Source organism: Ctenopharyngodon idella, chromosome 11 (genome assembly GCF_019924925.1).
Source record: "Ctenopharyngodon idella isolate HZGC_01 chromosome 11, HZGC01, whole genome shotgun sequence".
Classification (NCBI taxonomy): Eukaryota; Metazoa; Chordata; class Actinopteri; order Cypriniformes; family Xenocyprididae; genus Ctenopharyngodon; species Ctenopharyngodon idella.
The window spans coordinates 6,809,218-6,821,804 of NC_067230.1; positions in this window are offsets into that span (position 1 = coordinate 6,809,218).

The window sequence follows — 12,587 nt, forward strand, 5'->3', positions numbered from 1 at the left end:
GCAGATGGGCCTGTGCAGCGGTTCTGACTCTTTGTACAGCTGGCAGTAGTTTCTGTTTCTAGAGACGAGAGCAGGCTGAGTGTCACATCACTCACAGTATTCACTCACTACTGTTTATCATACACTCACAGTGATAATCAGCCTGCTTATTGACACCCTCACAAGTTTACCTAGCGATCAAAATGAGGACGTGCCATCGTTTTTCTGTTTTAAATTAGCATTCCTGTAGCTCAGTCAGTACAGCATGGAGTGATTTTGATTTTAGGCATTGGATCAATGAACAATAAGTTGTTATCAAGTATATTACAGTTAGTTTTAGTCCTCAGATTTGGGACTTTTCACTGTTTGTATCAGTTCACATTTCAGACTACAAGAGCAGGTTTTTTGAAAGTTTTTTTGTTTACTCTCACTTTATGATTGCTCAAACATAGAATGTTCTCATTAGTGAGGAAACCCGTAGCGGAACTTGAGTGGCGTGATTATAGATTGTGTTAATTTTGGTGACGAAGCTTGACACTTTAACTTTTAATGGAACCATTTATATAACTATCAATCATAACATCACAAACTTTTGAAAAGTATTTAAAAATTGGACAAAATTAAAAGGTACAAGGTTGTGTACTTAATGGCTTTAGTGAGGGAAAGAACTACAATCCCATGAAGCACTGCTAACGACATAATTGAGTTTAAAATGATGGAGAAATATAAAACTACGCATTTAATATATATACTTAAACAATATATTTTATGTTTATTGCAAAACATGCATATATACAATTATTTAAGTATTTTGAGAGGCCAGCTCGATTAAAGTGCTTCATGGGAGTGGGCGGAGCTAAAGACCTCGGCTGCGTTCAGCCCCGACAAAATGTTGCAAAACGTTTTTTTAAACGGAAACTGTGGTGTGTTGAACACCCAGCTCTGATGACGCAAGAGATGCAACTATGGCAAGCTGAGAAGGCCATTTCTTTTTGAAGAATCTTTATGTTTATGAAAGTTTATGAAAGTATCACTCCACAATACAATAGCAAAATATTTAAGTATAGTATTTTTATGTTACATTAATCTTCCTAAGGAAAGGATATGGACCAGAAGACATTGCAATTACTAAATGATATTTAGACAGACTTAAAGAAGTTCCAGATCTATACTTGTGCTCTTATTATTTGTTATTTTGCCATTAATGTACATAAACATGTGCAAACATTATACTTGCTCTTGTGAATTTATTTTGATGTTAATTACATTTACGAGCTGTTTCTTTAATACTGCGTGGTTTACATGCATGTTGATGCTGATTGGGCTGACATTTCTGACACACCCACCAAACGAGAAAATGTATCTCAAACCAGTTGCACACCGTTGCACACCGTTTTCAGGAAACATGTCGTTCAACCCGGAAACCGTAGCAAAACGTTGCGCATGGGTAATGTAGTTTTTCACCTCAAATCCACTGTTTAACACAATAAGAAAATAAATTAGTAAAAATAAGTTGAAATAATGTGGGTTGACGGCATCAACAGAGGCAAATACCATTGATTAGCAACCTTGTAGCTCACAGTAGGTCTGACTTTAAAGTCCCCCTGAAATCAAAATTTTGAAAAGATTTTTAGCTTGTAGTGTTACTATGTTAGCCTTAAGGTTATGAATAAGCTGGTGTGTTCTAAAACAATGACAAAATTCGCATTCAGGAGATATAAGCGTTCAAAACTTACAGTCTCTCACTTCCGCTAAAATGGATCACAGATTTTCATGACATCACCGGGCCCTTCAGCTTCTCATCAAATCTTCTGTCCAATCAAATGCTCTCTAGAATCTGAAGTCCCGCCCCCTCCTACACTATCCGCTTGTTAAGTCGTGACGTAAGGAACGCCCTTTCTGGGTCCAAGCCTCCAGTCGTTTCACTTGAGAATGAAATCTCGATGGCCGTTTATGAGCGCTATTTAATCATATTAAACATTTAACATTTTAAAAAGTTAAACATTTAAAATACTTAGTCTACACAACATGCTCACAGCATCACAGACATTCATATTTTAATGATTTATAAAAGATGAATCACTGTGTGGTTTTGGTATGGAGATAAAGGTTATGATTATAATTTTTTGGTAGTATTACACCACATCATGTGTGTATATTAGCACCTTTTGTTGTTTTCTTGTGGTATGAGATAGAGCGTTTGGACCCGGAAGCGCTGCCGCGTGACGTCAGACTTAACAATCGAATAAACAGACGCTGAAGCTGCGGTTGAAATCAGTCATTTGTTCACACATTTACTAGTTTCTATATGGTGAATGACACATAGTGCACTATATAGAGGATAGGGAACGATTCAGATAGTATGCTTTCCATTGACGCGAATGAAGTCCGTTTTCGCGTTAGTGTCAGGTGAACCGCCGCAGCGCGAGCACAGTCTGCTCTGGTCCAGACTCCACAGACACGAGAGTACAGAGCGAATCATATGCGCGAGTCGGCGCAGACCACAAAACGTATTGGACCCATTTGAATTCTGCACAGAATGCTGTATTTTAAAGCGATATTGATGAGATTATGAGGAGAAACGGTTAGAGATTACAAGAAACCAAAGCTTTACCGAGCTCATCGGCTCTGGCCGAGCTGTGATATAAACGAAACGCCATTGGCTATTTTTTTTTTTTTTTTTTAAATGGGGGGGGGGCTGTTAGAAATATTCCTGTTTTAGTTGAAATTACATCAACGCATTGAATAATGCTGCACGTTCCAAGACACTTCAGTGGGCCATTAAGTTATCTTTAAAAATAAATTTCCCTATTGAGAAAATGAATGGAGTTTTTACTTCTGAAACCCAATTGTTGCACTCTATAGAAAAGTACATAATCAAGTTCCTAATTATTACACAATTTTAAAATGATTGATAATACATAGGCCTACTGAGTGACTGATACAATCTTTGTCATAGAATAGCTTGTTTGTTCACACTGAGTTCGCAGTTTGAACGTTCTTGTTTGTTTTCATTTATTTTTAAGATCTGAGGTGAATTATCCATCACTGATTTCCATATGGCTATAAAAATGATACTCAAACTCACATTAGATGCTTTTAACATTATATAAAGCACATAATCAGTACCTGAGATTATTGTTGTCATACTTTGTACGTTGTTGTTCTATAAATACTCCAGGCTAAAGATTCTTTAGACTTAATATCTATTATTTTTTAACTATGAGGGCATCCCCAAAGAAAGATTCTGTCAGAATTAGCTGTTTCAAGGACAGTTTTGTCTCAAAGTATACGTACTCGCACTCACACACCCTGATAGATAATCCTTTAAATGCCGTATTTTGTCATTATGAAGTATGTTTCATATTTCCCATTATGATCTGGATAGCTCTCTGTTTTCCAGTAGAACCATATGTCTGTAATCCAACAGCTCTGTGTTCAATATGGCATCTAAACATATATATTTACTCTGGCTGATGTGCGCTATAAGATGGATGGAGTTTTATTATGAGACAGAAATCAGTGTGGTCATATTTATCATGATTTACACACATGCACACTCAAACACACACACAGACTTGAAGGTCTCCACATCTGTCACCAGTTAAGGCACACACTGTTGCCATATACATGATGAATTCATCCCGAGTCTGAAGGATACATTTAGGGCTGCTATAACAGTGCGAGTCACGGTAAAGATAATTGCCATGTGATTAACAATAAATATTGTTTAGCGTTAAGAGTCTATATTTAAAGAAGCTTCCAAAAAGAAATCATATGCACTTTCTTGTTTTGAGAGGGAAACAGATGGAGGATCTTTGGAAACACGCAACAATAAAAGGCTGAAAGACAGGAAAAAAGAGTGAAGGATCAGAGCTGAATGAGAAGAAGTGAATGAATAAGTGAAAGAGAGTGAGAGAGGAATGGGAGATTGTCTTTCTGGAAGGTCTCCTCTCAGATGTGGGGTCTTCTTCACATGCTAATGGGATGTTTCTTTAGCCCTGACCCTGTTAGCATAACAATGCTGAGAAAGTGAAGGAGCTAAACTTCAGCTTTCTTTGGGAACTAAACCCCGGGCTTTCTTCTGCAGAAAAACACTCTTCTTCTATTGTGAGAGCAATGAAAGTGGTTCGGTGCAGCTGTGTGAGGTGATCAAAGCTTCTGCTCAAAATGAGTTTGAAATGACCAAAGTTTGAGATGGAAAATCAGTGACATTCCTAAAATTCTGTTAGACGTAATACAACGAGGAGCAGAAGGAATCCATGTTTCTACCAACAAATATGTATCTCAGTGTGCACCCTCTGGAAATGCAACACAATGTGATATATTATGGTACGTGGTGATAAAACTGTGCTGAATTATGTCTGCGATGTTTCTGTGTGTCCTGTGTTATGTCTGTCCAGATGCTAAGCTAATGCCAGTCAGTCATGGCAATGTAACCGTCTGAGCGTGTCCTTGTGGCATCGCTTTGTTTTTCATTTGCTATCAGACTTGAGTTTGCTATCTTAATAACATGAAAAGGTCACATGAAATGTGGTGCCTTTGATCTAATAATAAGACATTACTGAGAAACCATGATGCTCATGCTTCCTGCAAACCCTGTCTGACGAATTTGAACTTTGAAGTGCATGTAAACCCAATGATCTTGTATGCTAAATCTGGTTAGCAAAGCAAGTCTTGCTGGTTTAAATAGTGGAGATACCGAGATTCCATATACCCATTGGCCACTTTATTAGGTACACCTTGTTAGCACCGGAGTGCCTTCAGAACTGCCTTGATTTTTCATGGCATAGAAACTTTCCTCAGAGATTTTAGTCCATATTGACATGATAGCGTCACGCAGTTTCTGCAGATTATTTCAGCTCGCATCCGTGATGCGAATCTCCTGTTCTACCACATCACAAAGATGCTCTAGTGGATTGAGATCTGGTGACTGTGGAGGCCATTTGAGTGTAGTGAACTCTGGTGTCATATTCAAGAAACAAGTTTGAGATGATTTAAGCATTGTGACATGGCATATTATTATTAAGTAGCCATCAGAAGATACACTGTGGTCATAAAGGGATGGACATGGTCAGCAACTATACTCACGTAGACTGTGGCATTTAAATGATGCTAATTTGGTACTAAGGGGCCCAAAGTGTGCCAAAAAAACATCCCTATTACAACACCACCAGTCTGAACCATTGATAAATCTAGGATGGATCCATTCAACCATGTTGTTTACACAAAATTCTGACCTTAGCATCCAAATGTCGTAGCAGAAATCTAGACTCATCGGATCAGGCAACATTTTTCCAATCTTCTTGTCCGATTTTGGTGAGTCCGTGCAAATTGTAGCCTCAGTTTCCTGTTCTTAGCTGACAGGAGCAGTGTTGGGGAAAGATACTTTTTAAAAGTGATGCATTACAATATTGCGTTACTCCCTAAAAAAGTAACTAATTGTGTTACTTAGTTACTTTTTATGGAAAGTAATGTGTTACGTTACTTTTGCGTTACTTTTTCTCATCTGGGCTGGAATGTTTAATTGTTTGTTTTTATAACAACAAAAAGTTCTATTTTTGGGAAATGTAAAGGCCCTTTCACACCAAAAGTGAAATGAATAAGCCTCAGGCTGAAGGACATGCAAATTTATGCCTGTACTGTAGAGGGCGCAACTCAAATAAACAAGCCTTTCAGCTTTGCTGCCATTCTGGATTGCAGAGGAAAAGGACGCAGGAGAAGAAATGAGTAAATGTATGCTCACATTTAGGCTACATCCACACGAAGCCAGAGTTTTCCCTATCCGATCTTTTTTTTCCTCATCTCAAGAAATATCTGCGTACACACACAAAACCACTGAAACAACTCAAAATGATGTAGTATACATACCAGACCAGAATGTGGCGCTGTAAAACCTTGCACGCTGTATAGAAACTTTAGTAAAGCTTAGAAATAAAGCTTTATTTTAATAAAGCTTTAGCCTCGGTAGCTTCTGCAGCATGAACACAAGCATGTAGTCCGCTATTGTTGTTGTTGTTGCTGCGTTGTGCTGTTAGCGGTGCCTGACTAGCACTGGTGTCAAAAGTATTCACATTCATTACTCAGGTAGAAGTATAGATACTAGGGTTTAAAAAGACTTCTGTAGAAGTTGAAGTATCGACTCAAGCTTTTTACTCAAGTAAAAGTGTAAAAGTACTGGTTTCAAAACTACTTGAAGTATAAAAGTAAAAGTAATGTAAGGAAAAAAAATCTTACTTAAGTAAGGTAACGAAGTATTTGTACTTCGTTACTTGACACCTTTGCTGACTAGGGTCGACACGTGGGGTGATGACATCATCGATTCACAAAATATACGGATTGGCTGTACACGCAAAAACGCAAGGGTGTCGTTTTCAGATTTATCCACTCTGGGACCCGGTTTCAAAAGATAGCGGTTTCACCTTCTGAAAACGCCGGATCCATCTGGACGAAACACCTATACGATACAAAATTTTTGCGCATACAGCTAAACTCGTCTCCGTGTGGGCGGGGCCTTAGTCTAGAACTAGTCTAGAATAACCATCATGTTCACACAGCACACACAACGCCTCTGCACGTACTCCCAATTTCTCTCAACATTTGGACAGAAGAGCTGGCAGTCAATAAATGCGAAAACAAAGTAACTGGCGTTACTTATTTGAAAAAGTAACTCTGATATTTTGTTGTAAATTTAAAAGTAATGTGTTACTTTACTAGTTACTTGAAAAAAGTAATCTGATTACGTAACTCGTGTTACTTGTAATGCGTTACCCCCAACACTGGACAGGAGTGTCACCCGGTATGATCTTCTGCTGCTGTAGCCCAACTGGTTCAAGGTTTGACGTGTTGTGCGTTCAGAGATGCTCTTCTGCAGAACTTTATTTAAGTTACTGTTGCGTTTCTATCAGCTCGAACCAGTCTGGCCATTCTCCTCTGACCTCTGGCATTAACAAGGCATTTTCGCAGACAGAACTGCCACTCATTGGATATTTTCTCTTTGGTTGTGCATGAAAATCCCAGTAGATCAGCAGTTTCTGAAATGCTCAGACCAGCCCGTCTGGCACAAACAACCATGCCACGTTCAAAGTCACTTAAATCACCTTTCTTCCCCATTCTGATGCTCAATTTGAAATTCAGCAGATCGTCTTGACCATGTCTACACGTCTAAATGCTTTGAGTTGCTGCCATGTAATTGGCTGATTAGATATTTGCGTTATTGAGCAGTTGAACAGGTGTACCCAATAAAGTGGCTGGTGAGTGTATATATATATATATATATACAATGACTTTTCCTTGATTTTGCCCGAGACTCAAAGTCCTGGGGTTCAAGGGCCGGTGTTACGAGTGCTAATGATCCATTAGCAACCTGATGCATCCCTAAAGAAAGGAAGCAATGTCCCACAAAGCCCTTTACAGTAGGTGAAAAGTTTTAGTGGTTAAACTTGCTGGTGCTACTTAGAAAGTGTGATAATTGTAATAGGCTATTGTCTCCAGATCTGTTTCCTTTCCAGCGAGGGTCGCGAGCCATTAGCAGCACGAGGTACACTTAGCACCTCTGCTTCTGAATGAGGAAGCTGATACCCAAATTAGGACGAGTATGCAGGCTTTGCGGCCATGTTTGTGGTCACAACCCTTAACGCACAATGATGCTGCCACTGTATTCATGTCAGCTGCCTCTACACAAATTAGCACCTACTTATCTGAGGTGATACATCTTATTTTAATGCAAAACAGCTATTTCCTTATTCTCTGTATGCTAAGTGTTCAAAACAGGCACAGTTAGCCTTTCAATGTTTTAAGCACATGCTCTGAACGCCGCTACGGTCCGTGACATAAACTTTAAAGACTTTTTTTACGAACCTGAGGGGAGTGTAAAAGAGTTGTTCACTAGCATGTGTTTTAAGACATTGTAAATATGCACCAGGTCGTGTCTTTGGCTTAATTAGTTCACAAATGTATATTTTTACCACCATTGTTTTCTTACTGACACATTAAACTAAACGAAAGAGATGAAAATAACGCTAATAAGACCAAAAACTGAAGTGTGTCCACACTGTAGATGAAAAACATGCTTATTTTTGTATGCTAACACAACGACAGACTGATGGCTGTGTGCTGTCACACATCTGTTCTTCACTGGAGAGACTAGTACCATGGCGACAGGAGGCTGCCCGACTGGTGCCAGTGTATTTTTACGAGGCGGCAAATAATAACTCACAGCTGGCAGTGTGGGAACAGCTGCCGCTAACATCACTACGCCCAGCATCTTTCTCTCTCGCTCTTTTCCTCCCTCGCTTTAGGGCCCAGACTTACTGGAGCCGAAGCTCCACAGCCCACTTCCTCTCTCCAGACTTCACTTCCTGTCATTTGATGGGGCTTCCTGTCACGCCTCTATGATCAGGCCTTGAGAAAGCTCTTCTCAGAGAGTAGCTTCCTGTTTCAAAGACAGCTGTAGAGATAGTTCCTGCTTTTGGCCTCACTCAGGGAATTCTCTCTCTGTGTCACACACAAACACACTCGCACATGTGATCTTCTCTCATCGCATTTGTACTGCTGATTTTTCCATTTCCCTTAGCTAAGCAGGTGACTGCTGTTTGCTGATGTGATCAGGAATCGTTTTAGTGTCATCAGTTCGCCCATGTAATGTCAGCCTGTGGGCAGATGAACAGACGGATCCGCTGCTCTATTGTGGAATTCCAAAAGTAAAGCACTGTAAGTGGAAAAACACTTGCAAAGTGAAACAACACTTAATGTCTCACACGTCTCTCACTCCATTTGCCTGCTCTTGCCACATTTTGTTGCACATGTTCGTCTGCAGAAACTCAAATAGACTAGCACTGCAACTAACTGCTAATCTGTTGATAATTTGTTTGATTTATTGATTAAATAGAAAATTAATATTCCTTCATTTGTTTCCAACACTCTCCTCTGAGCAAAATGAGGGCTATAAAACAAAAAAGCGTGAACGCACACTTGCACAAATACAAACCAGGCACATCATGACATCAACCATGAGGTCATAATGTCAAACAACACCGATTCTCATGTGACCGACCATGAGAGATCATGAGAAAAATGACACCAGCCTAACAACAAAAAGTAGATGTATGCTTTTGTGTGCAAAAAGTTAGAAATTTAAATGTTATAATAATAAAACAAGATACGCTTAATCAATATTTAGGGACACTTCATTGCAGGCCTACAAAACGAGTAAATCTACAAAATAAATACACTATTGACTTTTTAATGTTTTTAAAAGAAGTCTGTTATGTTTACCAACACTAAAAAATAACTGTACAAAAAAAAAAAAAAAAAAAAATACACAGTAAAATACTGTTTTCTATTGAAACAGTAATATACTTTAAGAACATTCTGGGTAATATTATTTGTCATTTTCGAGAAAGTAACCTATAGGATAGTTTCTCGAAAACAACAAATATTACCCAGAATGCATTGTTTTTACAGTATATTACTTCTGTATATTACAATGCATTCTGGGTAATATTATTTGTCGTTTTTGAGAAAGTAACCTATAGGATAGTTTCTTGAAAACAACAAATATTACCCAGAATGCATTGTTTTTACAGTATATTACTTCTGTATATTACAATGCATTCTTTAATAATATTATTTGTCGTTTTCGAGAAAGTAACCTATAGGATTGTTTCTCGAAAACAACAAATATTACCCAGAATGCATTGTTTTTACAGTATATTACTTCTGTATATATACAATTTTTGAGAAAGTAGCCTAGGCCTCTTTTCTTAAAATGACAAATATTACCCAGAATGCATTGTTTTATGGTATATTACTGCTTTAATGGAAAACGGTATTTTACTGTGTAAATTTGTTTAGTATTTTTACAGTTATTTTTTAGAGTGAAGCCTGCATTTATTTGATCAAAAATACTGTGAACTATTATTACAAATTTATTACAAATTTAAAATATTTTCATATATTTTAAAATGTAACTTATTCCTGTGATGGCAAAGCTGAATTTTCAGCATCATCACTCCAGTCTTCAGTGTCACATGACCCTTCAGAAATCCTTCTAATGTGCTGCTCAAGAAACATTTATTATTATTACCAATGCTGAAAACAGTTGTGCTGCTTAATATTTTTGTGCAAAACTTTCATTTTTTTCAGGATTCTTCTGTATCTTCTGTAACATTAGAAATGTCTTTACTGTCACTTTTGATCATGATTAATGTGCCCTTGCTGAATAAAAGTATTCATTTCTTTCACATTTTTTTTTCTGACCCCAGAGTTTTAAACAGTAGTGTAGGTTCATCCATCCTGGCAGATAAAGCGATATAAACCAGTGCTGGATAGCCTTGGAATGCTGTAGGTGGGGAGGCCTTCGGTTTTTCTGGTGATAGGCACTGATTGGTACATGACGTAAATGGTATAAACCTGGTGTGTGAGTGTGTGTTCTGGGAATCTGCTGGGACGGAGGATCTAGCATTGCTGGCATTATTTATAGACCAGTATATAAAGCTACAGTAAAAAACTGCACTGCTATTAAGAGAGCGTGTATAACAGTTACACTTTTGGGTATTGTTAGGTATATTTTTCCACCTGATCTCTTCCTTATTGACTATTCAACTTCCTAAACATGTGTTGTCCTTCTGTCCATCTACTGTGCCCATCTGGAGTGTGTGTGTTTGTGTGAGAGGGAAGCAGCGGGGTGCTTGGGCCAGGACATGTTGGAGACGCAGCATGTGTCCTCTGAGAGGGATACAAACAGGCTGGTTTAAACCCAACAGGCCGGTCATATGGGCCAGTTAGAAGAACCATTTGGCTGTGGCATGATTCTTACTCCAGCATCTTTTATAGGATGCATTACACTAATACAGCTACAACATATCACATAAACACGCTAGCTTTGTGTTCGCTGCCTCGCTGCTTACTGCCTAGACAGCATCATGAAACCTCACAAGGGACTAATTGGAAAAGCTCTACATAAACTCACATAGACTTGACTCACAACTGATTACAAAAGGTCAGCTACTCAATTTAAAATAAAATACCCATTACATGCAAATATTAGGTAAAATGATCAATTAAAAAAACAACTAAATAATAAAATGTTATTATTTAAATAATATAAAAACAAAACAGATAATGTACTGGCAGAAAATTGCCAGGACATTATACAGTAATTTTACGGACATTTCCATTAACCCTAAAATTAATACAATACATTCTGCCCTATTTTTATGGATTTTTTAAAGAGTGTATATTACATTCTACACAAAATAACATGATGATTTTTCATGATGATTGTTTATAATGTTATATTAATACTGAAAATATACATTTTTATCTTCTTGATAGATAACAAGACCAGCCTTGTCTAGGAATAGACTGCAATTCTGGTCAAATTAGTACAATACTGGTAATAGTAGCACTAGCCCATGTTATAACAACTAAACTGCACAGACTTGATCTTCAGCTTTTGGTTTTGTATACAAAAGAAAGAAAGTAAGAAAGAAAGGCGATTTCATTGTTAATTCATAAAATATGTCTATAAAAGATGTAAAATTATAGCAATTCAGACTCATAAAAGTTACAAAGTCAGAGTTACAGAGAGTTTTATGCTTGGATTTTTACAATAAACCTCCTCTGGGGAACAGAATATTATTCCAGTTAGATATCTGGCCGTGTTTCATTACAAGCGATTGGTAATGATTTGTAATGTGTTCTGCCTCTGTAAACTTTATTCCAACTCCATGATCTAAAAATAAAACACGCTTAGCAGTGAAACAAACTGACTTATTACCTTTATACATTTTATAATAAAAGTCAGCAAAACTATGAAATAACAACAACAAAACTTCTCTTCGTTATCGTTGGCTCAGTGACGAATTGCTTATGCTTCTCCATTGTGATAAAAGCATCTGCTAAATGCATACATGTAAATGTATAGAATTATATAGCAACCAAAATTAAAAACGGCTACGATAAAATAACATTTAGATGTTCAAAGTTTTCAAAGCAACAGTTATTGCATCTGAATCCAGATATATAGTACAGTCACTTTCCTCATTCCTTTGCTTTCTTTTTCTGTCTTCCCTCTGCCTCCCACCCTCCTTTTTCTTTCCTCTCTCTCTCTCTCCCTCTCTCTCTCTTTGGGAAGCATGCCTTCCCCAGCTGTGTGTTCAGCCCCCACAGTGAGGGCTCAGGGCAGGCCAGGCTCACAGCTGGCCAGACATTGTGGAGCCAGTCGACAGGCGCATGGAGGGCCGCCCGCCCCGGCCTCTTCCTTTGCAAACATGCCCAGGTGTGGGGCCTGATGGCTGGGCCTCTGATGTGTGTGTGTGTGTGTGTATGTGTGTGTGTGTGTGATGGGGGGGTCAGAGCAGGAGGAGGCATAAAGGGTGGGTATTCCCACTGAAGCTGTGTCAACACTGAATGCAGGGGAGTGTTTGTGGCATGGGGGGTGGGGAGGGGGCCGTTCGCAGCGATTACTGGCTCATTGTAACCACATTGTAGGGAAATTGCTCATATTTTGCCAAGCAGCCAGGCTGGCGCACAGGCAGATGCTTAGAGCGCGATGAAGGGCTTTCGTTTAAGATGCATGCAGGCACAGCGGTTGTTTAAGTCAA